The 27,390-nt window shown below is 33.8% G+C and overlaps 1 pseudogene; it reads right to left on the bottom strand.

The window, feature by feature from the left end:
- Positions 1 to 5,128: 5,128 nt before the first annotated feature.
- Positions 5,129 to 17,882, bottom strand: LOC149267286 (3'(2'),5'-bisphosphate nucleotidase 1-like; annotated as a pseudogene).
- Between the last annotated feature and the right edge of the window lie 9,508 nt (positions 17,883 to 27,390).

Below are 27,390 nucleotides of genomic sequence, written 5' to 3'. Positions count from 1 at the left end.
TTACAAAACGCAACACAACGATGACATTGTGTTATGTTCACACATGGAATTATGATGCATCCTATAAATTTACAAGGTGCATTATTATCAGTGCTAGATGAACATATCGAACACACCGCATGATGATTTTTTTTTTTTTTAAGTGGAAAATTCAACCTAATTTATAATTCTAATAAACTAAAATATTAAATTACAAAGAAACATAGATATCACCTAGAAATTTTATTGTTAGGGAGGCATTGTGTACATGTAATGGATAAAAACAATTTTAGGATGAATTGAAAAAAATGAAAAATCAAATAGTGACAACGGTACAGAAGGATGGTGAGCAAGAGAAGCATCAATGCCAGGGTACTTGCATGTGGCAAGAGTGGCATCGGTGATTCAAAACTCTCCTGCACTGTAGATTGTAGAAATAGAAATTACAGTTGTGAGTGGTTTTTTAATTTAACTCTCCTACGGTGCATTTTCTAAATGCACTAGTGCAGCATATATCCAAACCAACCACGTTTTTTAATCAAAAAATATTGTGGTGCTTTTTTTGAGACACCCTGGGGTGTTTCGCTATAGCTACATTCGTGTAGTGTTTTAACCATAGCACTGCATTTTTTTTAGAATTTAAAAAATTCCTAGCAGTTCTCTTTAGAAGATGGTTGGGGGCAGTTTATAACTTAGCGTACCATAGTGGGGTTTCATTGGAAAGTAGCACGACATTTCTCTAAAATTTAAAATTATAGTGGTGCTCCTTACTGGTATGCACTGGCATTTTTTACTATGTGAAGCGCATTGATGCTATCAGTTATTCAAGAAGTAATGTGTTATGTTATGTAGTGCACCTTGTTTTTTCATTTTATAAGAATAAATTTTCAATGGTGCACCATGTTATTTATAGCATTGGTGCTTTTATGGATAGTTAAGAATCAATGAGTTTGTATATTTTAGATGCACCATTCAAAAACCATCCACTAAAACATCTATGTGCCCACCTATGCTAGTGACCTCCACTATAAATGGATGTTTGGGCCATTTTTATAGGGGCTTTCGCAAAAACCTCCACTAGAATTTATTTTCCTTGTAGTGACTCCATAGGAAACGAAAAACTCTTTCTTGCAAATAATTGGAGTGAGGCCTCAAACTTTTTCCTAGATAGATATGGTTAGATGGGTTGTTGAAATGGTAAATATTACAGAAAGGAAGTTCCACACTCAAAAAGGCACCATCATTTGTTTATTCACAACAAAATCCTTTCAGGAGATGTATCACTTGCTAGACCGTCAATGCATCTACAACAAAAAGTATGTGGAGAATTTCTTTAAAACTAATGGGGCTCTAGCTGATTCTATTAAAGAATGGAGGAGTAACCCAAACAAACAAACAAAAAGAAGAAGACAGTAAGTACTCTATAGATTCACCCGCTTCTCCTTTTAGCGAAGTTCCTATCATGTTTTGTAGATTACACGCATATCTAAATGTATCTCAATTCCATGCTAGTTGGGCTTCTTTAATTAACGAGGCTTGTGAGCGGTACATTTTTTATTGGACCACTATACTATCCAACAATTTGGCCAAACATATTTTGGCTTTTCATTTTTCTCACTGTCCTTCAGAGAATAAAATCCTTCCATTTTATATGTCATCCTACATCATGGACTCTCTCTGTTATTCTTTGGTTTTTCCATCCATGGGATGGAGGTGGACCATCTTTGATTCATCACCAACTCATATTTATCATAATGTACTCTAGGAGACCAACTAATTTGATGACTTTTATCAGGTTTGTCACAAGGTCATGATCCCAATTTGTGATGTTATATTTGAAACCAAACCCCCTAGGAAGTCTGTAGAAGCTATGGAAAACCTTAAGAAAATTGTGAATTGGTTTGGTGAAGATTCATTTACATACATCAGAGTCTTGGGCAGCTATGCACACCCACATGTCTTGTCACTCTATGTTCCAGAAAAGATTCTATGCAGGGAAGTAGTGTTATTGTTTCTTAGCGATATATTGTTATTTGATTTGACTACTGCATTTCTTCATTTACACATTAAATGCACCCCATAACATCATAACTTTATTCAAATTTACATCATTATTCAGAAAAATATGCAACTATGTAGAAAGAAAAATATCATCATCATCAATGTAGCAGAACATAAAGGGATAATAGAAGAGAAGCATTCACATATAGAGACACCAGGATTGGTCAGAAACCAAGTCAAAACCCATTATGGGGAAAACCATTTCAAATTCTTCTTCTTATTATATTGTCATTGAATGCTTCAACAAACGAGATTACAATGATCTATATCTTCATCCATACAACTATCTAGAAAAAATAAACTGAACAATATGCATGAGATGAACCCAACCATGCGCATACTCAAAAACCTTGATTCAAAAGCCTGTAATGAACTGTCACTATCTACGATCAACTGCCAAATACTGTGGTCAATGAGTGAAAAAATTGGTCAGCATAAAGATACAAATTTAGGTCTTAGTCACATGGAGGAAGTGGGTATGCAAGCAACTGGGAGCTTTTAGTTTCTCCCTTGAGTCTGCAAGCCAATCACCAATCGAATATGTCCTTTGGAAAGCATGTGACTGAGAGACAAAACCATAGAAAAATGTGTGTGAGCTTCAAACCCTGGAATTTCACCTTTGAGCGAACCTGTTTCTCTACGAACATGTCCCAGACCTGTGCGAGCCAAAAAAAGAAAGCGAATAGAAGAATGATCCATGATGACATCCAAATGATGCAGAGGTCACTTGTATCTATGACCTTCCAATTTACTTTAGGTCCGATCTTATCAAATATCCACATGTGGACTCATAATTCAAAAATAGACTCTCCCTTGTCCATATTTAATGATCGTTAGGTCATTTTTGGTCCACTCGAAAAGTGGAATTCAATTAAATCATCATCTCCATCAAATGAGCTATACAAATTTCAATTTGGCCCTAGTTTTCAATTTTAACGCTCCCTCTCAACTAGGGAAAATTCCACTTGCATAATGTCATGTGTATCAAATCATATCCAATCTAAATTATCTCATCACTAGTACAAAATGGCTAATTAGTTACTAAAAAGATGACTAAAATTTTCATATAAACGACCATTTTTTAGTGAGTGACTAGTAGTGGCTAATTTGCAATATCTTATAACACGACCAGCTTTTAGTTGTATTTAGCTTATTCATTAATTGGTTGTCTCAATTTTATAGTCTAGTAGTATATTTAGTAATTAATTTAGTCAATGAGCTAGTCATTAACTGCCACAATTAATGACCAAATACATAACAAAATATACTACTACATGATCACCCAAGAAAACCAATTAATGAGAAAAATGTTAGTCATGTTATAAGATACTATAAATTAGCTACTAATAGTCATATATATATGCAAATTTTAGTCATTGTTTGAAACCAATTAATGACCAAAAAAATATGACTAAATTTTAGTTGTGTTATAAGATATTTTAAATTAGCCACTAATAGTCATATATATGCAAAATTTAGTCATCATTTTTAGTTACAACTTTATCATTTACAGTATTCACTTATCGTTTTTTGGTATTTTCATATTCATTATATACATGACTGATTTAGTATTTCATATTCATTCAATTTATTTTCATTAAAGATCATTATAAACGACTAATTTAGTCATATATTCATTTTATTTGCATTCATCATTAATCAATATGAACTACTAATTTAATAGTTTTAGATTAATTTTGTGTACATTATTAATCAACATAAATTAATTGGTATGATTTTGCAACTAAATTAAAAAATGCCATATAATATGCATGTTTATCTAATATGAAAACACAAATTTACATATGTTAATTACAATAATAAATTATATCAAGTACAAGTATAAATAATTTCAACCACAAATTGTATTATATGAAATGTTAATTATTACAATATGAATTTTCAACTTAATATTGGTTGAACAACAATTTACACATAAAATATTGTTTCATCACTTCAAAACATTATCATTGTGTTGTCAAGGCATTGCAGGTTAATTCACCAACTCTAAAGATTTGACCATTAGTCTGTATATGTGTCCTACGTGGGATATTGGCTTTATGGGTATCACTAGACTAGTTCTCTTCTCTCACTCTTTCTATATTTGTCACTCCAATGTTATTGTTCTCCTCTTTCTTCAATTCCCGCTTTATACCATAAATATTGAGCTCCTCTTCTGAAAATGAAAGAAGATACAATGCATAATATAATATACAATGCAATGAACAATGGAATATAAAACAAAGTAGACTATACAAGATGTACACAAATTACCTCAACATCAAAAATGTCAATGACATTTTTCCCCAGAAATGCAAGAAATTCGAACAGGTTTCTTCAGTTGGGTAATAGTGACCACTATGTGACCAGATATTCTACATAAACAAAGAAAATAAAACGTCACCATAGAAAATAACACATTAGGAACTTAATATTCAACCTTTAAGAAAATCCTAGGAACAATCATGTCAACTAAGTTACATGCTAAAAATCTCAGTATGTAGATAACTTATGAAAAAAATGAAAAGAAAAAGACAACATATAATAAATAATGGATGACAACTAGCTAGAAAATTGCATCATAAAAGAAAAAAAACTCCTATTGTTACCCATACATGAGAGTGGGTAACATGCCCCAATATGCCATGTTCCTTAGGGTCTAGAGGATGTAAATATCCTACTAACATAATGATAAAGCTTGGAAATATTACATGGTGCATGAGGACTTGTAGTCCCCTTGACAAACACAATGCACTCTCACAAAACTTTCCAATACTACCACAGTAGATAGGGGCTTGTAACTTGCTCAAGGAACAATAACAAGGAACACAATCTCAATAAACACATGCCAAGATCAATTCCTATCACATTGTTAAAAATCTTACATAATTTATGAGCTGGTAGATAGAACTACCGAGCAATTTGATCGTTAATCAATAATTACATGAGACAAATTTTCCATCTAACCTTACACAATAACAATAAACATTCATCACAATAGCATATTTATTGGCTTGAAATGTATATCATTTTAACAATTTGATCCAATCAGGCTATAATAAAGAAAATCATAGGTCACAATTCTCATTCAATGAATGTACCATGTGGGAATAAGTAGCTGAAAAAGAACAATTCAAAAAATGTCTAGAAAGAATAAAAAATTATAGAATCATCTTGGATTACAATGCAACCAACTACGTGATCCAAAATATTTTCACTATATCCTGGATTGAGAAAGTGAAGATATATTTCTCCATCACCCCTTGCCATTGCTCCATATTTTTCCTGACAATCTGTTCTAACTGATGGTGCTTTTACACCCAGGATCTGTCAAGGATATTTTCATAGGAATGTCACATTTTATCTAGTATATAAACTGCTAAACTATATATTGAAACAAATTGAAGAAAACTATTCAATCCTCTCATATGGGTAGTGTTCAAGTGGTTAAATCAAATAAATTTCAATGTACAAAACAAGGCTCAAAACTACATGAATATATGTTACTAGATTAGTGTGGCCAATAGAGTTATCTACCCCATCCAAAAGTGGGTGGAAGTCCTCGCAACTTTGATGACCCATGGTCGTGGCCTATCTTAACAGAGGAGGAAAGGTGCAAGTATTGGATGAATTTAATGGAAGAGATACCCCTTCGTCATGGACTCTAAGAAAAGGTAGAGCCTAACTCATTAACTAAGGGGCATTTAACAACTGCAAAAAGGAATATCAGAAGATCTTGAATTTGATGAAAAAATACCTTAACTATTACAATTGTCAAGTCATGCATGGAATGTGTTGCCTCATATAGTTCAAAGAAAGATGATTCATCAGAATTTTATATGGCACTTACATACACCTATGAAAAATTACATTAAATCAAATTTGAATATCAAATAAAAATAAAGATAAAATATCAACTATTGTGTTAATATAAGTCCCAAAAAAAAATTATTCTTGGCTAAAAATGAATGTGTTATGCACCATTTTAGGTTGTATAGGACCATCCAATGATTGCATAGTAGTGCCAGCTCCTTTTCTTGCAGAAAATAAAATAAATAAATAAATAAAAAATAAACCAATTGGACCATTTGAAGGGTGATCATTGACGCTAAGAGATGTCCAAGGAAAATTTGGGTAGGACAATGCACCAAAAATAACTTTTCCTTCATCCAATAAACCCAAGGCTACAACATATTGGTCTCCTCTAAGAAATCTCCAAAATAGCTTGGTCTCCTTAATCAAAATAGAAAAAGATTGTAACATGAAAAAGTGTTGGAAATGTGCAATGGCTAACATATTGTAGTACATTGGAAATTGGAATAAGAAATGTACACCAATTTTAGAAGCTTCATTAGAAATGAAATATAACACTAAGAGAAGCTAGGTGCATTCTACAACCCAATGTGTTTGAGATAATAACATCCATGGGTAACACTTGTGAATTAAAACATAAAATAAAATTAAAATTCATAAAGTTAAAAAGAAAATTTAAATAAAATACCAAAAATATATTTATGTGTGTAGATCAATGTTTTCAAAATCAAAATCGATCAAGTGTCAACTTGGACTCCAACTTAGACTCAGACTTGGAATCAGTCATGGGTCAACTTAGACTCCCACTCAGACTCAGATTGACTCAAGTTGGTCCGATTTCAATGACTTGGTTTACTAAAAAATACTTAAAATACTTAGGTATTGTTTAAAAATCATTTTTAAAGTTTCCAAGCCATTGGAGAAAAAATATATAAAGTTTGCTCATTCACATACCATGTAGAGTTTGAATATCTCAAAAAAAAATCATAATGGCACTGAGCACAATACATGTCAACAACAAAATACATCATTATTGATGAATGGGGCTCTAGATTCCCTCTAGACTCTAAAATCTAAAAATCATACTACATCCATCTCTTTTGTCCTAGCCTTGTCTTCCTTAAATTTCACAAGTGGATTTTGTAGTTTCAATCTAATCTGTCTAGTCTCCTCTAATGGGGCTATTCCTGGGGAAGCTTGGCCTCTTATACTAGTCAAGAATTTTTTCAACTTGTCTCCCATACCCTTCCCCAATGCATTTATTGCAATAACCTACTCATTGACAAGATCAACATGGATCCATGCAAGGTCTTTGACTCTTGGGGACATGGTAAAATTCCAATCTGCAAATTCAAATATGCAACATTGAAAACTCTATCTTAACTTCTAATTATGCAAATTTTGTACTAAAAACATTAAAGTTCAAATTGATAATGTTTTGAAAGTATGAAACTTTAAATACATAGGGTATACCTAGCTAGGATAGATCACTACTCTTAAACGCTACTCCAAAACTCCACATGCTCAATAAGGGAGGCCTGATGTAAATGGAGGTGTGGGGCTAGTCACTTTACTTGGTTGACTAGGGTCAGTTTTGTGCCAGATTGGTTGAGCCATGCTTTGATTGGTTTGGCACCAACTGGCCCTCCAAACTAAATATATGGCCAAGTTGACAAGGTCGGCAGTCAACTCATCCAAGTTAAATAAGTCCGAGTTGACTTCGATTGCATTTAAAAACTGAAGAGATGGATTCTAGAATAGATCCATTTTAACTCTATATCTTTGAAGCACAACGAGATTTGGATTTTAAATCCTTTTTGGTTCCACCTAGTCCTTAATGATCTAGAGTTAAGATAGATCTATGCAGGTTGATTAGTTTATGAAAGTATGCAACATATATTAGACATTGATTCATAGGAAATTAGTGCAACTTGAATAATAAAAGCTAACAAAGGTATGAACATTTCATATAGTGGCTACAAGGTTTCTCTCTGTAACATAAAAAGATAGAGACGGGAAGGGAACAGACAGCGGGAAGACAAGAAGAGAAAAGTTGGTTTGGTGACCAAGATAAAAGATAGAACCACATTAACAAAAGAAAAGGTAAGGACTTACAATCTGGATAAAGCACATTATAGGTCCATGTCACATTCTCATGGCTTACCCCTTTGTCCCATCAATGAGGTCTAAAACCCAGTGCCAACCATGGCGCGCTCCTTTAGATTTACCTATATCTATCATTTCAAGCACATCTTCTATTTTTAATTGCGAAATATCATAGGTACCATCATCAGAAATGTTTTAATTTACAAGTTTTGTAATGCATTCCTCGATTTCTTGTGCATCATTCTTCTGTAAATATCCTGAATCCTAATAGCGATACACAAATTTTAAGTATATTATTTACAACCTAAAAAAATTGCAGTTTATGTGCAGACTAAAGAAAACAACATAATCTTTCTTCTTTTCAATAGATATATGAAAATTTTTCCTTTCCATAGGCAAACATTTGGAAAAAAAATGGTTGCAATCTGTACATACCACATGGGAATAAGTAGCTAAAAAAGAACAGTTCAAAAAATGCCTAGAAAGAATAAAAATTCTAGAATCACCTTCGATTACAATGCAACCAACTGCGTGATCCCAAATCTTTCCACTATATCCTGGATTGGGAAAGTGAAGATATATTGCTCCATCACCTCTTGACATTGCTTCATATTTTTCCTTACTATCTTTTATAACTGGTGGTGCTTTTACAGCCAGGATCTGTCAAAGATATTTTCATAGGAATCTCACATTTTATACTGTAAATAAACTACTATACTCTATATTAAAATAAATTGAAGCAAACTACTGAAAATCCTCTCAGGTGGGTTGTGGTCAAGTGGTTAAATCAAATAACTTTCAGTGCACAAAACCAGGTTCAAAACTACCCGAAGAGATGTTACTAAATTAATGTGGCCAATGGAGTTATCTACCCCATCCAAAAGTGGGTGGAAGTCCTAGCAACTTTGATGGCCCATGGTTTTGGCCTATCTCAACAAAGGAGGAAATATGCAAGTATTGGATGAATTTAATGGAAGAGATACCCCTTGGTCATGGCCTCTAAGAAAAGGTAGAGACCAACTCATTAACAAAGGGCCAGTTTCCAACTACAAAAAGGAATATCACAAGATCTTGAACTAGATGTAAAAATACCTTCGTTATTGCAGTTGTTAAGTCATGCATGGGATGTGTTGCCTCGTATGATTCAAAGAAATATGCTTCTTCAGACTTTTCTATGGCACTTACATACACCTATGAAAAAGTACATCAAATATAATTTGAATATTAGATGGAAATAAAGCTAACAAGTCAATTGTGATGTTAATGTCAGCCCTAACAAAAGATTATTGATGGCTAAAAATGAGTGTGTTACACACCCTTTTAGGCTGTAAAGAACCCTCCAATGATTTCATGTTAGTGCCAGCTCCTTTTCTTGTATAACATTAAAAAAAAAAAAAAAAAAAACAATTGGATCATTTGAAGGGTGAGCATTGATGCTAAAAAATGTCTAGGGAAAATTTGTGCAGGTAAACACAACCAAACTAACTTTTCCTTCATCCAATAAGCCCAAGGCTACAACATATTGATCTCCTCTAAGAAATCTGCAAAATAGGCTGGTCTCCTTAATCAAAATAGCAAAATATTGTAACATGAAAAAGTGTTGGAAATGTGCAATGGATGAAATATTGTAGTACACTAGAAACTGAAATAGGAAATGTACACCAATTGTAGAAGCTTCACTAGAAATGAATTATAACACTGAGAGAAGCTAGGTGCATTCTACAACCCATTTTGTATGAGATTATAACATCCACGCGTAATACCTATAAATTAAAACATAAAATAAAATTGAAATTCATAAAGTAAAAAAAGAAAATTTAAATAAAATACCAAACTTATATTTATGTGTGTGTATAGATCAATGTTTCCAAACTCATAATTGATCAAGTGTCAACTTGGACTCCAACTCAGACTTAGACTTGGAATCAGTTGTGGGTCAACTTGGTCTCCTGCTCAGACTCATATTGACTCAAGCTGGTCAGTTTCAATGACTTGATTTACTAAAAGATAAAAGTACTTAGGTACTAATTAAAAACCATTTTTAAAGATTCCAAGCCATTAGAGAAAAGAATATGTAAAATTTTCTCATGCACATACGATGTAGAGTTCGAATATCTCAAAAGATTTCAAAATGGCACTGAGCACAATACGTGTCAACAACAAAATACATCATTATTGATGAATGGGTCTCTAAAATGCTTCTAGACTCTAAAATCTAAAAAAACATACTACATCCATCTCTTTTTTCCTAGCCTTGTCTTCCTTAAATTTCACAAGTTGATTTTGTAGTTCCAATCTGATTTGTCTAGTCTCCTCTAATGGGGTTATGCTTGGGGAAACATGGCCTCTTATACTAGCCAATAATTCTTGTAACCAGTCTCCTCCACCCCCCAATTCATTTATTGTAATAAACAACTCATTGATAAGATCAACATGGATCCATGTAGGGTCTTTGACTCTTGGGGGCATGGTAGAATTCCAATCTGCAACATTGAAAACCCTACCTTAACTTCTAATTATGAAAATTTCATACTGAAAACTTTAAAGTTCAAATTGGTAATGGGTTGAAAGTATGAAACTTTAAAGACATGGGGTGTACCTAACTAGGACAGATCATTGCTCTTCAACGCTGTTCCAAAACTCCACATGCTCAATAAGGGAGGTCTGATGCAAATGTAGGGGTGGGGTAGGTCTCTTTACTTGGTTGACTAGAGTAATTTTGGTGCCAAACTAGCTGAGCCATGCTTTGACTAGTTCGGCACCAACTCGGCCTCCAAACTAACTATATGACCAAGTTGATATGGTCGGCAGTCAAGTCATCCAAGCTAACCAAGTCCGAGTTGACTTGGACTGCTTTTAAAAACTGATATAGAGAGAGAGACATTCTAGCACACATCCATCTTAACTCTAGATCTTTGGAGCACAAATAGATTTTCATTTTAAATCCTTTTTGGGCCCACCTAGTCCTTAACAATCTAGAGTTATGATGGATCTATGCAGGTTGATTAGTTGATGCAAGTAGGCAACATATATTATACATTGACTCATAGGAAATTAGTGCGACTTGAATAATAACAACTAACAAAGGTATGAACATTTCATATAGTGACTACAAGGTTTCTCCCTAGAGCATAAAGAAACAAAGAGAGGAAGGGAACAAACAGCAGGCAAATAGGAAGAGAAAAGCTGCAACCACATTTACAAAAGAAAAGGTAAGGACTATTGCAACTTTATATTTGGAACCAAATCAGTTTGCATGGTATCGATGACTTTTCTCTAGTAAAAAAATTATCACTTGGGCAATTTTTATGGAGGAAATGATAACACGTTATGAGGATACAAAAAGCAACACCTTTTTTAGCCAATTGCTAAATCTCAAACAAAAGGGTTCAATGATGAAGCACATTGAGGACTTCCAAAAATTTAACATAATGGTAGAAGATATTCTAGAGGAGCATAGGATTGATGTTTTCATAGGGACTTTAAAGGATAATATCCAACATGAGGCTCACCTTCGGGAACCTGATTCATTGGAGAAGGCATTTAGATTGGCAAGAAAAATGGAAAGCAAAATTATGGCAACTAAGAAGCCTACCACTCGCAACTATAAATATGGAAGTGTTGATTCCCCTAGCATTCCATAACCTACAACGTTGAAACCACAACAATTGGAAGAACAAAAGAGCAAATGGGATTTGTTACATTTGTGATAGAAAATACACTAATGGTCATAAGTGTGTTGAGAAGAAATTATTCTACATAGATTGTGAAGAGGAGGAAGACAAGGAAGAAGAAATTTCAAATTAAGAGGATATACACCAAGAAAAAACCCTAGAGAAAGATGAAATGAATCCAACCATATCTTGTAATGCATTGGCTGGAATTACCACTCCTCAAACTATCAAGATATTAGGACATATCAAGAAGAAAAAGATAATAGTGTTGATTGATTCTATGAGTACCCATAGTTTTAATCATTGTAAGATAGCCAAGGAATTGAATTTCTTCCTATATCCAGCACTATAGTGTCAAGTGATGGTTGCAAGTGGAGGAACCATAAATTGTTGTGGAAAGTACCATAATATCAAGCTATTCATGGAAGAATATGTATTGAATAACCCAATTCTTTCCATTCCAATGGGTGGTGCTGATTTTGTACTGGGAGTCCAATGGATACAATCGTTGGGTACAATAGCTTCTAATTTTCAAGAACCTTTCATGAAATTTTGTGCAGAAGGAAAGGAAGCTGAATTAAGGGGTATTGCAGGGAAACTAGGAAAGATAATTAGCTCTAACGGTATGACAAAGGTTCTAAAGAAGGAACAACGAAGCGTAATTTCACATTTATGTTTGCTAGAGGTTCCCACATCCAAATCATCTATTTCTCCAGATCTCCAAAAAGTCTTGGACAATCATTCCAATGTATTTGAGACTCTGAAAGGCCTCCCACCTATTCGTGATCATGATCATTTTATTCATTTGATTCCAGGAAGTGTTCCTCCAAACATGAGGCCTTATAGATATCCCTATTCCCAAAAGAGTGAAATTGAATGTATGGTTGCATAAACGCTAGAGACTGGTATAATTCAACCTAGTTAAAGTTTTTTCTCTGATCGAGTAGTATTGGTGCACAAGAAGGATCGATTATGGAGCATGTGTCTGGATTATAGGGAGCTCAACCAGCTCACTATTAAAGATAAATTTCCCATTCCTATTATTGATGAATTATTGGATGAATTTCATGGATCAATTTACTTCACCAAGTTGGATCTTCATTAAGGATATCATCAAATCATAATGAAGATTGAGGACATTCTGAAAACAACATTTAGAACTCATGAGGGTCATTATTAATTTTTGGTCATGCCTTTTGGCCTTATCAATGCACCTTCTACATTTCAAGGTTTGATGAATTCCATTTTCAAACCCTTCCTTAGAAAATTAGTGTTAGTAGTTTTTGATGATATACTAATCTACAACAAGTCTTGGAAGGATCATGTTCAACATGTTGATAGGGTTCTCAAACTATTGGAGGACAAATAATCATATGAAAAAAGCTCCAGATGTTTGTTTGGAGTACAAGAGGTGGAATATTTGGGTCATATTGTATCACTTGAAGGTGTTAAGGTAGACCCTAACAAAATTAAATCCATTAAGGAATGGGAAATCCCCACATCCATAAACCATCTGTGAGGATTTCTCGGGTTGACAGGGTATTATCACAAGTTTGTTAAGAATCATGGGATAATAGCAGCACCTCTAACAACATTATTGAAGAAAGATGCATTTTCATGTACTCCAGAAGCAACAAAGGCCTTTGAACATCTTAAAGAGGAAATGTGCCAACCATCAGCCTTAGCTTAGCCAGACTTCACAAAAACCTTTATTATGGAATGTGATGCTTTAGGAAATGGAATTGGTGTTGTTTTAATGCAAGATGAAATACCCATTGCTTCTGAAAGCTGTCCAATCAAAGGAATGTATTTACACAAAGCTATTTATGAGAAGGAAATGTTGGCAATACTACATGCACTTAAGAAATGGCGACCCTACCTAATGGAAATAAAATTCAAGGTAAAATGGATCATGATAGTCTTAAATAATTTTTAGAACTAATATTATCCTCTATAGAGCAGCAAAAATGGGTCACAAAGATGTTGGGTTATGAATTTGAAATCATCTACAACAAAAGGGAATAAAAATGTTGTGGAAGATGTACTCTCAAGAAAGGATGAGGATGTGGAATAATTGTTGTGCGTCATTTCTATTATCTAACCAAATTGGATAAATGAAGCAAGGGATGAATGGGAGAATGACGAAGAAGTTTGGGGACTCATTCAAGAGCTACAACAAGATCCCAGTACATTTGATACATTTAGTTGGAAAAATGAGTTATGGTACAAAGATCGCTTATACCTATGTAAGAATTCCCAACTCAAACAAAATATTCTTATGGAATTGCACACTTCTCCCTTAGGAGGACACTCGAGATTTTTAAAAACTTACCACAAGGTTAATAAGGAATTTTTTTCGATGGACTTAAATCGGATATTCAAAAGTTTGTGGCGTTATTTTTGGTTTACCAACAAAATAAAGTTGAAACAATTAAGACCCCAGGTCTATTACAACCTTTATCCATTCCAAGCCAATGTTGGTAGGAGGTTTCAATGGATTTTATCACAAGTTTACTCAAGTCCAAAGGAAAGAATGTCATCATGGTGGTAGTTGATAGACTTACCAAGTATACACACTTTTGTGCATTATCACATCCATTTAAAGGCAATATAGTTTCTATTGCATTTTTGGAGACAATTCAAAAGGGAAACCCAAAGATTATTGTAAGCGACAAAGATCCCATTTTCACTAGAAATTTTTGGACAAAATTATTTTCTTGTCTCGATACTCAATTAGTTCATATCTCATCTTATCATCCTCAATCATATGGGAAAACTGAGATAGTAAACAAATGTTTGGAAGGATATCTTCGTTTCTTTGTATCTGATAAACAGACATAATGGGCCAAATGGTTGCCTATGGAAGAATGGTGGTATAACACTTCCTTCCATACTGCAACAAAAATGGCCCCATTTATGGCACTTTATGGATGTCATCCACCATCCATCACATCATACTTAAGAGAAAATTCTAAGGTTCAAGTAGTGGAACATCACATCGAGCATCAACAACAAGTTCTCCAACTCTTAAAGGATAACCCCACATTGGCACAGAATAACATGATGAAATAGGTAGATCAACATCGTAGCGAAAGAAGTTTTGATGTAGGTGACTGGGTATTCCTATGGCTACAACCATATAAAAAAATGTCCCTCAAGCAAGCTAAGAAGGATAATAAGTTATCAACAGAGTATTATGGTCCGTACAAGGTGTTGCAAAAGATTGGTACTATGGCATACAAATTGGAGCTTCCTACGACTTCTTTAGTGCACCCATTTTTCCATGTTTCATGTTTAAAGAAGGTTATAGGTGACAAGATCTTAGTTCAAACAATATTTCTAGAACTTGACGAGGAAGAAAAAATCATATTGGAACCTATAGTAGTCACAGAAACAAGAACTCGACAACTACGAAATCTATCAATTTCAGAGTATCTCATCAAGTGGAAGAAATGATCTGCTGAAGATTCCACCTGGAAGGATGAGAATTTTATATAGAAGCATCCACAACTACTCAAGCATTGAGGACAATGCTTTTCTAAAGGAGAGGGGCACGTTAGGTCCCTATAATACTAGATATTCCCCCATTACTGTTGTCATTGTAGCCTGTATTGTTATTATTGTGACCCTATTGTCCCCATATTGTTATTAGTGTGCCCCATAGAAACCCACTATTGTTATTGTTGTGCCCTTATGTTATTATTGTTATGTCGGATTGGATTATATTGTGACCCCTTAGACTCCTATATATAGAAAGGAGGTTTAGTCATTTGTATCATCCAAGAATTGTTCATTTGTGTAATGTAAATGAGGTTTCCTCCTCGAAGAGGCTTATTTCAAATCCATTCATCTATATTTTCTTCTATTTTGTGAGTTGGTTGCATAACAAGTAATTTGGATAGTTTTATGATTTTGGGATCTTTGTCACTGCCTATATTGCATTATTCTACTGCTGCTCCTATGGGCTCAATATTAGGCTTCTTATCTAGGTAAAACGTTATCTTTTAGCTAAATGGTCTCAAACTGGATCTACTTTTTCCGGATCTAATTTTTTTGAATCTATCTCAAGAAATTCTACTTTATTTACAACTTTATTTATAGGTATATTTACATATGATTTTTCTAATTTCCTTTCTAGACTAGAATGTACATTTATTTTATTTTTTGTTTCAGATTCCAAATCAACAATATCATCTTGAAATTCATATTTAGATTGCATAAAACTTTGAATTTGTTTATCAAAGCCAAACACCTGCCAATACCTCATGTTATTTGGTACAGTTGGTTGATGTTTTACTTATACCACATATTCTTGATTAGGATAAGGAATTTTACAGGAACTGGCTGAAAAAAGCTAGGTTATTTGGAATGATATTTTGTTTCCTAGGGATTGCAGAAAGGGCATATTCCAGAAAACTCTCTAGAAAATCAAACACATCATTTCTACATGCTCTCATTCTAGGGTGTTTAGTTGAATACTCTGCTTTAATTTGTTTTATAATTTACTCAACATCTCCTTGAATGGGTATCCTCTTGGCTTATAATTTCTTCAACAACTGCAATCCTAATATAAGGGCTTCATACTCCATTGTGTTATTGGTACATTGAAAGTTGAGTTTGTATGAATGACCTTCATCATGATTATTTCCTGTGTTTACCACCCATACTCCTGCTCCAGAGCCATCAAAGATCATGTTCCAAAGAGGTTCAAAAGGAGTGTTTCGTACAATGGTTTGTGCTTGGTTTAAATCTGTTTTAGAAATCTCAGATTCTTCTTTGATCACCTCGGCGTTGATGTCTCCGCCATTATAAAGAATGAAAGAGTCTAAATCTAATTGAATGGAATAAATAGGATAGTTGTGAGGTTATTCTTAACTACTCACCATAAATTTCATCACGGTTTCCCTATATAATCTTATTTTCTGCCAAAAAACGGGTATGGTGGCATAAGTCATGTCCATCTGTAGGGTTCCTTGTAATTTTTCTCCCCATGAGTGTGAGAACAACATGCCATACTCAGTGGGAATATCTACAACCACTATATCCATTACAAGGCTTTTGGCCAAGATTTGTCCCAAAGTAACACAGATGTCTTTGATAAGGCCTAGGCATTTTACTTTACTAGAATCAAAAGAATATAAGTATTTGTAAGTTATGGTAATATCAAGTCCTAAATTCTCCATAATAGCTTTAGGCATTAATTTGTGGGAAGCCCTTGAATCTAACATAGCATTATGTAGGATATTATCAAGAATATTTAGGCTAAAATAGAATGGAGGAACAACCCCTTCCTGTGGTTTTCCTTCAACTTCTGGCCTAAATAAGAGTTCTAGTTGGTCATCATTCAAGTTAACAGAATCTGTGTTTTCCCCTATGTTTATAGCTTTCATGACTTGTTGTCAATACATATTTTTATTCATGAACTCTGTTAGGGGAATAAGAATTTTTAGTTTTTTCTAATTCATTCTCAATATTGAATGATGTTTGAATCTTACTCAGGTTTGGAAGATCAGGTTGCTCTGCAATTTATTTTGATGTAGGCTCGTTTCTATGACTTGTGGTTGGGATATAAGTTTGAGTAGTTATGGAAACATTATCAACTATATTTTTGATAGGAATTTATACTTTCTTTCTACCAAAATTATGAACGGTCATATTGGGAGAATTCTCTGGTGTTTTCTTAGCATCCCTGTCAGAGGATTTCTTAACACGATCCCGAGAGTTCTTACTATTGAAATTGTCTGAATTCTTTTTATTGCTAAGGTTATACTACCTATGAACTTTCATGATAGCATTTTCAAAATCTTGTTTATATTCATCTGATTCCTTTGAATCAAGTTCAATTTGAGATAGGAGAAAAATTTCTTTCTCCTCTTCAGTAAGAAAAATAGTTTCAGCATCATTTATTCCCATTAGATTTATTTGACTATCATCTAAATATTCAAAAATATTTTTTTTTCTCGTTAAAACTATTCTATTATTTACAGTATCAAGAGAAACACTTACATTCACAGAGTCATTTTACCAGAGGCCAACTGTGGCACTTTGGAATAGGAGTGACCAAAAAATAGCAGCCCTCGCAGGGGCACCACGTCTGAGCGAAACAACCCTCGCAGGGGCACTATACCACAAAAGAGCAGCCAGACCAAAACTAGACATCCCTCGCAGGGGCGCTGGACCAAAAGTGTTCATCCCTCGCAGGGGCATCAAAAGACCTTCAGCATTATCCCTTTCGGGCAGTACAGACATAGCACAAACAGACTCTAAGCCAACATGACATAAACAGTAAAATCAAAACAAGACCTGAGTAGTGATGGAGGTCATGATTCTGAACAGATGGGCGGTTACTCGTCCGGCTCCTCCTCGACCACCCTGCACCAGCCATACTTCTCAATTTCCTCTGCAGTGGGAAAGGAGTCCATGTTGACATTGTCCCCTTTGGATGTCGACACCTCCTGAGCCTGAGGAAGGTTAGAAACATGCTCTGGAGCATCCGCAGGCTTCTCCATGACGTCCTCTGAGCTTCCACCTGGGTGCTTCCCCTTACTGTGATGAACATCGCCTCCATTCTGAGAGTCCTCAAGGAAGAGAACTGATATGTGGGCATTGATACGGGGTTTGTTCAGAGAACTGCTAAAGGTGAAAATGGCAGAACCGAAAGCAGGCGTAGGTGCCAGATCAGAGTCTGGGGCGCTTGAGTCCAGAAATTGACTTGTTTGGAGGGGGTTGGCCTCAACGATTCGATGACGATGGCAAAGGAAACATTGGGATTGGGACGCATCAACTTGAGGACGTGAAGACCCACCCCGGGCAGAACCTCGACGGCTGAGCAATCGCTGTCAAGGCCTCACCATATTTGCAGGAACACCAGGGGTATGGAGCAATGTGAAATAAGATAACCTTTCAGACTTGAGACAACACCCAACAGTCAGGAAAATGGCTTTGATAGCAAGAGCTGTTGCTTGAAGAACTATAAACCAGGCAAGAGCCTGTACACCGAGAACCATAAACTGAGCGTGAACCGGCGCATGGAGAGCCGACCCACCACCTTTTTTAACCTCTCCATCACCATAAATATTCAAAAATATTACCATCATCATCAGTATAATTTTCCTAGAAAGGAGGCCAAACCTGTTGGTCTGGACCTTTTTGTTCTTGTTGTTTGATTTGGGGAACATTCCTTCTAAAGTTTTGGTATCTATTTTGAGGAGCGTTTTGGTTTTCTCTCATTTGAACTTGATCATTTATGTTTACTCTTTGTATCATTTTTTCCATTGCCTTCACTAAGTTATCAATTTTATGATCAGAGATAGAAGTGGAAGGTTCTTCTTTAATAGTAACTCTTCGTTCAAACTTTTGTTTGGCCTTCTTGGCTAAGATGTTAGCTTGAACTTTTATAGCATTGGCTTGAATTTCTTCCAAAGTTGTCGGGTCTCTCTCTCTCTAAATTGATATTCCATGTCTACATCAAACCCATTAGGAAAATCAATCAAATCTAGACCAGGGGAGGGTTTGATGTCTTATGGAATTACATTGTAAACAATGTTAAACCGTTCACAATATTCCTCCATGGTTTCATTTGGATTTCTTTTCAGTATTTTATATTCATTTAGGAGTTGAAGTGCATTTTTCTTAATTTCCCAGTTAGGTAAGAAAGTTTGATGGAAAGCATCAATGTTGGCTATACTTCCTATAGGTAAACTCCTAAAACATTTCTTGACATCACCTCTTAAACTTTGAGAAAACAATCTGATTTTTACATCAGCTTCATCTACTTCTTTAAGGTCAAAAACATCATTCATCTTATCCACATGTTGCTGAGCAGTATGAGAACCAATGTTATAAAAGGTTGCAATTTTAGATTGGTAATCACCAGGCATAACATTTAGCTACCCTGGTAATAGCAAAGGAGCATACCTAGCTACCATAGCTGGTGTGAAAGGTGTTGTTAGAATAACAATAGGGATAATATGAACAACACTCTAAGTTGGAATAGTATGACAATAGTTTGAGATACTGCAGGGTAAAAGGTAGAGACTATAGAATGAGTAGGACTACAAGATTGTAGATGAACAGACTGGGAAGATTGCATGGACAAAGAGGCTGTTGCAACTGTCAAGGATGAAAATTCAACAGATTATTGAATATAATATTTTTCAATATCTTGGTCCAACACTGAAACTAGACCTTGAAATTTATCGAATTGTTGTAGGATTTCAAGATTCAAATATGTTTCAAGAGGCTGGGTTTCAAGTATATATGGTTGCAGTACACTAGTACAAAATGACTAATTAGTTACTAAGAAACAACTAAAATTTGCATATAAACAACCATTTTCAGTCTGTGACCAATAGTAGCTAATTTACAGTATCTCATAACTCAACCAACTTTTAGTCATTTTTAGCCTAGTCATTAGTTGGTTTCCTCAATTTTACCATCTAGTAGTATATTTAGTCATAAAATTTTCATCGATTTAGTCATTAATTGTCACAATTAATTACCAAATATACAACAAAATATATTACTATATGAATCGCGGGAAAACCAATTAATGACCAAAGAAAAGCAACCAAAATGTTGGTCGTGTTATAAGATATTGTAAATTAGCTACTAATAGTCATATATATACAAACTTTAGTGATCATTTGAAAACAATTAATGACCAGAGAAATATGACTAAATTTTAGTCGTGCTATAAGATACTGTAATCAACTACTAATAATCATATATATGCAAAATTTAGTAATCATTTTAGTCAAAAATTTATCATTTACAATATTCATTTATCTTTCTTTGGTATTTTCATAGTCATTATATAAATGATTGGTTTAGTAGTTTCTATTCATTTCATTTAATTTCATTCATAATCATTATAAAAGACTAATTTAGTCATATATTCATTTTATTTGTGTTCATCATTAATTAATATAAACTACTAGTTTAGTAGTTTTAGATTTATTTTATGTGTTCATTATTAAGCAACATAAATTAACTAGTATCATTTTGTGACTAAATTTAAAAAAAAAGGTCTTACAATGTGCATGTTTATCTAATATGATAATGCAAAGTTACATATGTTAATTACAAGACTAAATAATATCAAGTGCAAATAAAAATAATTTCAACCATATAAATTTTATTATATAAAATATTAAGTATTACGATATGAGTTTCCAACATAATATTGGTTGGACTACAATTTACACATGAAATATTGTTTCATCATTTCAAAACATTATCACTGTGTTGCCAAAGCATTGCAAGTGAATTCACCAACTTTGAAGGCTTGACCATTAGTCTCTATGAGTGTGTCTTATATAAAATATTGGCTCTATGGGTATCACTAGACAGATTCTCTTCTCTCTCTCATTTTGCATTTGTCTTTCCAGTGTTATTGTTCTCCTCTTTCTTTAATTATTGCTTCTTACCATCAATATTGAGTTGCTCTCCTGAAAATGAAAGAAGATATAATGCAGAGTATAAGACATGAAATGTGATGAATACTTGAATATAAAATAAAGTAGACTATAAACGATTTATACGACATATGCCTCAACATTCAATAGTGGCCACTATGCGGCTAGATGACATGTATAAACAAAGAAAATAAAATGTCACCATAGAAAATAACACCTTAGGAACTTAGTATTGAACCTTCAACAAAACCGTAGGCACAATCATACCAACTATGTTACATGTTAAAAATATCAGGCAACAGGTAAGTTGTGAAAGCAAATGGAAGAAAAAAATATCAGTATAAAAAATATCCTTATTGCTTATTCTAAAAGAGTCATGTTCCTTAAATTTGGATATTCTTTTGGCCACAGTAAAATTTCCTCGCTATTATGACCTATGTTTTTAGGATCATTAGATTGATCCAACATCATATTACATTATGGACACAAAATGGTTCAACTTTGCAAGATGAGTGCATCACTTGGTTGAATGAAGGTGCTAGTTGTGAGTAGTCTCAAAACCTTAGTGAAGAAGAACACTAAGGCCCAAGAAAATATGTCACCACTTGTCCAATGAAAGAAAAAATTTCAATTCCACAATGGCCTTTGGGATTACATTTAGTTGAATGGATATCACACTCTGAGAGATGATTGTCTAATACAATGAGAAGTGTACATATATTGTCGCAATGCCTCTCACAGTAAGACCCTATAGTTGTGTCCTGTAATTTTTATCATATTATACTATATAATTATAAATTATGACTATCACATAATTATTAGTTTGAATAATTAGTCTAAAATTGTGTTTTTATTATTTCTGTATACATGAAAATATTAAAAAAAAAAAGGTGCTTTTTGTGACTAGCTAATTTTGAGTGAATCTAAATACATAAGAAATTATGGTGCCTCAATGTTTCTCTAGCGGTTATCTTCTCATTTCACCAATTGCTCCCATGTCCTTTACTTATTTTGGTGAATTCCTCTTTGATGATGTCCAATGCCAATGCAATGGACATTTATCTTCGATGTTTTTCTGAGACAAAGGGAAGCTCCGCAAGTAACAACCAAAAAGTAGCCTCAAATGTATTATTGGGGGCCAAAATGCAGTAATTATCTAACATGCCAAGAAAGACTACACATTAATCATCTTCCCTTTAATATTGATTAATAATTTTTTTGCATGATCATGTAATACTAAAGTCTCAAGTAGGGACATTTAAAGTTAGTCATCCATCAATATCAGCTTTGAGAGTTCTTATTATTTAATACTTCCTATTACACATACAGTAGATCACCAACTTCAAGGATAACAATATAAGCACAAACAAAAAGAAATTAAAATAAATGCTAGGAAGTCAAGTGTCACTAATCTTGAGTCAAGAAATTACCAAGCCTTTCACATTAGCAAGGCATTCTTAGGCACTAAAATAGAAAATCCTTCCCTTGCATCATTTTCACCTTTTCTTTAATTTCTCTAATTGGGAACATAACTTTCAGAAGAAAAAAAATAAAAAATAAAATAAAATAATAAAATAAAATAAGATAAAATAAAAATAAAAATAAAAATAAATAAATAAATCATTGAAAAAGGTCTCAAAATCCTAACAAATTCTCAAGTGATTGTCATATCAATTAAAAAGAAGGCAATCATTTGATACGCTTTTAACTTGTGGAATATATTGAAGAATATGAAGCTTTCTCATCCCTTTCTCCTAATCAAATTGTAATCCATGGGTTCCAATCAAGTAATCAATTTCCCTCAAATATATTTAAGAGTTCACTTTGGAGAAGGACTTCTAGAAGAATTGGGATAGTAGAAATGGAATTAACTAGGAGGAAAATGAAGCACTTTAGTGGGTGCTCCAAAATATTTGAACACAACTGAAAAAGATTTTATACTCCCTCAACACATTTTAAAATAGAAAACATTCAACTGCATCTCATTTATTTCCCACCTTTCTGTAATATATAATTATTTGAGAAATAATTGAGCATTCATAAATATTGCCATGAAAGAGGACTCTTCATAATCCTAATAAGCTGGGCTCTAACAAATAAACAATTTCATGTAGTGAATAAATCTTACATGGTCAATTTTACTGATTAAAATGACAACTTTATTCTTATTCTCACTACAACAAAAATAAATTCAACCCTAAGTAGTTGGGATCTAACAAATCAAGAATTTCATGTAGTGAAGTAAACTTACATGGTAGATCCCAATTATTTGCAATGAAAACTTTATTCTTCATCTTATTACAACATAGATAAATTCAAGAGTACATACATATTTCCTTATATGAGACAAACTTTCAACACATTTTGAGATTTCATATAAATATAATGATATGATTTACCTGTAGGACATGAGAAAGTTATCAACATATAACACCCATCACTAGACAATAGTGTTATTGAGACACCATCTCATGGCACTAGAATTATGTAGATATATAGCGTTATAGAGATACATTGCAACACCTATTCAACACTTCCTTCAAGCTTCAAATTCATCAATTGATTTACTTTAGTAGAAAATTCTAGTTGGATTTCATTAAATACAACCCAACAAAAGGCATTTATAATAGTTGGCGTTGCCTTCTTTGGATATATCCCCCTCTGGAAATAGAATAATTGATATTCCCCATTTTTGAGGTACCTACTTCATGTTCAACATGGGAAATTGGATTCTTCACGTGGAAAAGGTTGCAAATATTAGATGTTTAATGAAAACAAGCATGAAATTCAAGGTTTCTCCTAAAGTCTCTTGGGTGTATTATAAAATACCATCTACTTAAAACATGATATATGGTAGTAACAAAAACCTACCCAAGATCCCACTTAAGAATTAAAAATGTTGCAAATAGGAGATGTCTTAAATAATATCAACTATTTAATTTTGTAATCAGACTAAAATACATAAATCATTAAAATGTTGAAAAGTGTGAAAAAAATGGAGTTCGAATATTATAGTTATGTCAGGGTAGATATAACTATCTAAAATGTAATTTCTATCTAAAACACATAAAAGTAACTTCTATAGCTACATGAAATGTAACTTCTATATAAAAAATGGAGTTGGAATATTATAGTTATGTCATGGTAAATATAGGTAGGGGAAATGTAACTTCTATATAACGTTCTAAATATCATTTTTTAGTCATTTAAGAGACTAACATTTTTTATCTTCGATTAATAAATTAATACTCCACCAAGAATAGCATTGAATTGGTTTTTCACCAACCAAGGGGAAATTTTAAACTCGTGTGAAAATGCTTACTCATTCCTCTGCCATATTTCGGATATTTTATTTGTGTGCAGATTTAAGCTAGTGTAATGTAACTTCTACATATTTGACAATGTAAATTTAAAAATTTACCCAGATTAAAGTTATGCAATTATCATATGCACAATAAGATACAATATGAATGAGTTATAAGTAATATGGCGTTTACATGTTATATGAAGAAATTTTTTTTCTCATTTCATTAAATATTATCTTATAGTTGGTGATGGATATATGTTATGAAACCAGCTCAAGAAAAGATAGAAAAGATAGATCAATGCCTTGGAAATCAACCTCTTCGAGGGGGAAACCTCCTTTACATTACATAAATGAACAATTCTTTGATGATACAAATGAAAATACCCCCTTTCTATATATAGGAGTCTAAGGGGTCATAACATAATCAGAGCTGACATAACAATAACAATGTAAGGGCACAATAATAACAATAGCGGGCTTTTATGGGGCACAATAGTAACAATATGGGCACTAAATGGGTACATCAATATAATAAGTGGGTTGTACTAATAACAATAAGGGGTTACACTAGTAGTATAGGGGCCTAACATGCCCCTCTCCTTCAAAAATTGTTGTCCTCAACGCTTGAGTAGTTCTTGATGCTTCTGTATAAAATTCTTGTCCTACCATCTGGAATATTCAGCGGGTAAGTTCTTCCACTTGATTAGATACTTTGAAATTGATCGATTTTGTAGCTGTCGAGTTCTTGTTTCTGTGATTGCTCTAGGTTCCAATATGATTTTTCCTTCCTCTTCAATTTCTGGCAATATTATTTGAATTGGGATTTTTTGCAACTTTTGAATAAGTGGCCATACTTCTTCGTCCTTCTTCCATTCATCACTTGCTTCATTTATCCAATCAGGTTGGATAATAGAAATAGCACAAAACAATGCTTCCATAGCCTCATCCTTGAAGAGTCTTCCCATTTGGTAAGGTCGCCATTTTTTAAGTACATGTAGTATTTTCAACATTTCCTTCTCATAATTAGCTTGCTTGAGATGTAGTAGTAAAAATACCCAATCACCTACATCAAAACATTTTTCACTATGATGTTGATCCACCTCTTGTTTCATTTGATTTTGCACTGAAGCGGCGTTATCCTTTAAAAGTTGGAGAACTTGTTGTTGATGCTCGATGTGATTTTTCGCTGCTTGAACCTTTTTCTTCTTGATATATCCTTCTATCTCTAGAGTTTGAGGGGTGGTAATTTCTTCCAGTCCTTTACAAGATATGCTCGGATTCATTTCTTAATGCTCGATGTGATCTTTCACTTCTTGAACATTTTTCTTCTTGATATGTCCTTCTATCTTGATAGTTTGAGGAGTGGTAATTTCGACCAATGAATTACAAGATATGGCTGGATTCATTTCTTCTTTCTCGATGTGATCTTTCACTTCTTGCACCTTTTTCTTCTTGATATGTCCTTCTATCTTGAGAGTTTGAGGAGTGGTAATTCTTGTCAATGCTTTACAGGATATGGTCTAATTCATTTCTTCTTTCTCTGGGGTGGGGTTCTAGCGTATATCATATTCTTTTGATGTTTCTTGATCCTTTTCTTCCTCCTCTTCATATTCTATGTAAAATAATTTCTTCTCAGCACACTTATGATCTTTAGTGCATTTTCTATCACAATTGTAACAAAGCTCTTTTTCTCTTTTTTCTTCCAATTGTTGTGGTGTAACCCTTGTAGGTTGTGGAAGGTTGGGAGAAACAACACTTCCATGTTTATAGTTGTGAGGGGTATGCTTCCTGGTTTCTATAATTTTTCTTTCCAGTATGTCACAAAGCCCTTTTACTCTTTCCAATTGTTGTGGTGTTACTCTAAAGAAGGTGTTTCTCTTTGTATCCTCATAATGTGCTATCATGTCCTCCGTGAAAATTGACCATGTAAGAAGTTTTTTACGAGAACAAAGCCCTTCATACCATAAAAATTGATCCGGTTCTAAATATGAAGATGCAATACATACCTTTTGTAACAGTGGTACACCATGTAGATCAAAATATTGCTCCATCTGAAGTATCCAATTTACTGGATCCTTGGCATCAAACTTCCTCATCTTGCTTTTTCTTGATTTTAGGAGCTCGATCTTGAAATGACCGTAACTCTATACTTTCAGATCTTTAAGTTCAGAAATTGCGACCTATAGTAGCCCTCTGCATCCTCTTTCCAATGCCACCAGTCTAATCCAAATTGGATTCTCCAAGAAAGGGTTATGCACAATCTCCCAAGATGACCTGATTATAGACTAATTCAGTAGAGAAAACTTGTACGACATGCCACGAGTCACTGTTTCAACCTTTGGATCTAAAAAATGCATACAAGAAACTACAGTCCATCCTCTTTCTGTACCTTCTTATGAAATTTCAATCCAATCCCCAGAGAGAAAGTTATGACGATTTTCCCTAGGTCACCTGTTTGGAATGTAATTTAGGAGTCTGCAAAAAGACCAACTTTCTTAGATCATATCTCTGCAAATATATCGTGAATATATCTGAAATTTGGACCTGAGGTTCAATGTGATTTATTCTCAAATGGGTTTTTTTGAAACTTCTGAAACGTCGTAGAAAAAACGCTATAGCGAAAATTCCACGATGACGTGTTTGGAGTACCGAAACACTAGAATCCAAAGCTCTAATACCAAATGTTATGAAACCAACTCAAGAAAATATAGAAAAGATAGATCAACACCTTAGAATTCAGCCTCTTCGAGGGGGCAACCTCCTTTACATTACATAAATGAACAATTCTTTGATGATACAAATGAAAATACCTCCTTTCTATATATAGGAGTCTAAGGGGTCATAACATAATCAGAGCCAACATAACAATCACAATGTAAGGGCACAATAGTAACAATATGGGCACTACATGGGTACATCAATATAATAAGTGGGTTGTACTAATAACAATAAGGGGTTACACTAGTAGTATAGGGGCCTAACATGCCCCTCTCCTTCAAAAATTGTTGTCCTCAACGCTTGAGTAGTTCTTGAT

Source organism: Pinus tabuliformis, chromosome 6, assembly GCF_031772625.1.
Source record: "Pinus tabuliformis cultivar Carrire ecotype Pingquan chromosome 6, CPIR1, whole genome shotgun sequence".
NCBI classification, from domain to species: domain Eukaryota; kingdom Viridiplantae; phylum Streptophyta; class Pinopsida; order Pinales; family Pinaceae; genus Pinus; species Pinus tabuliformis.
Note: the sequence above shows the minus strand (reverse complement) of the source record. Positions and strands in the feature narration are given on the sequence as shown.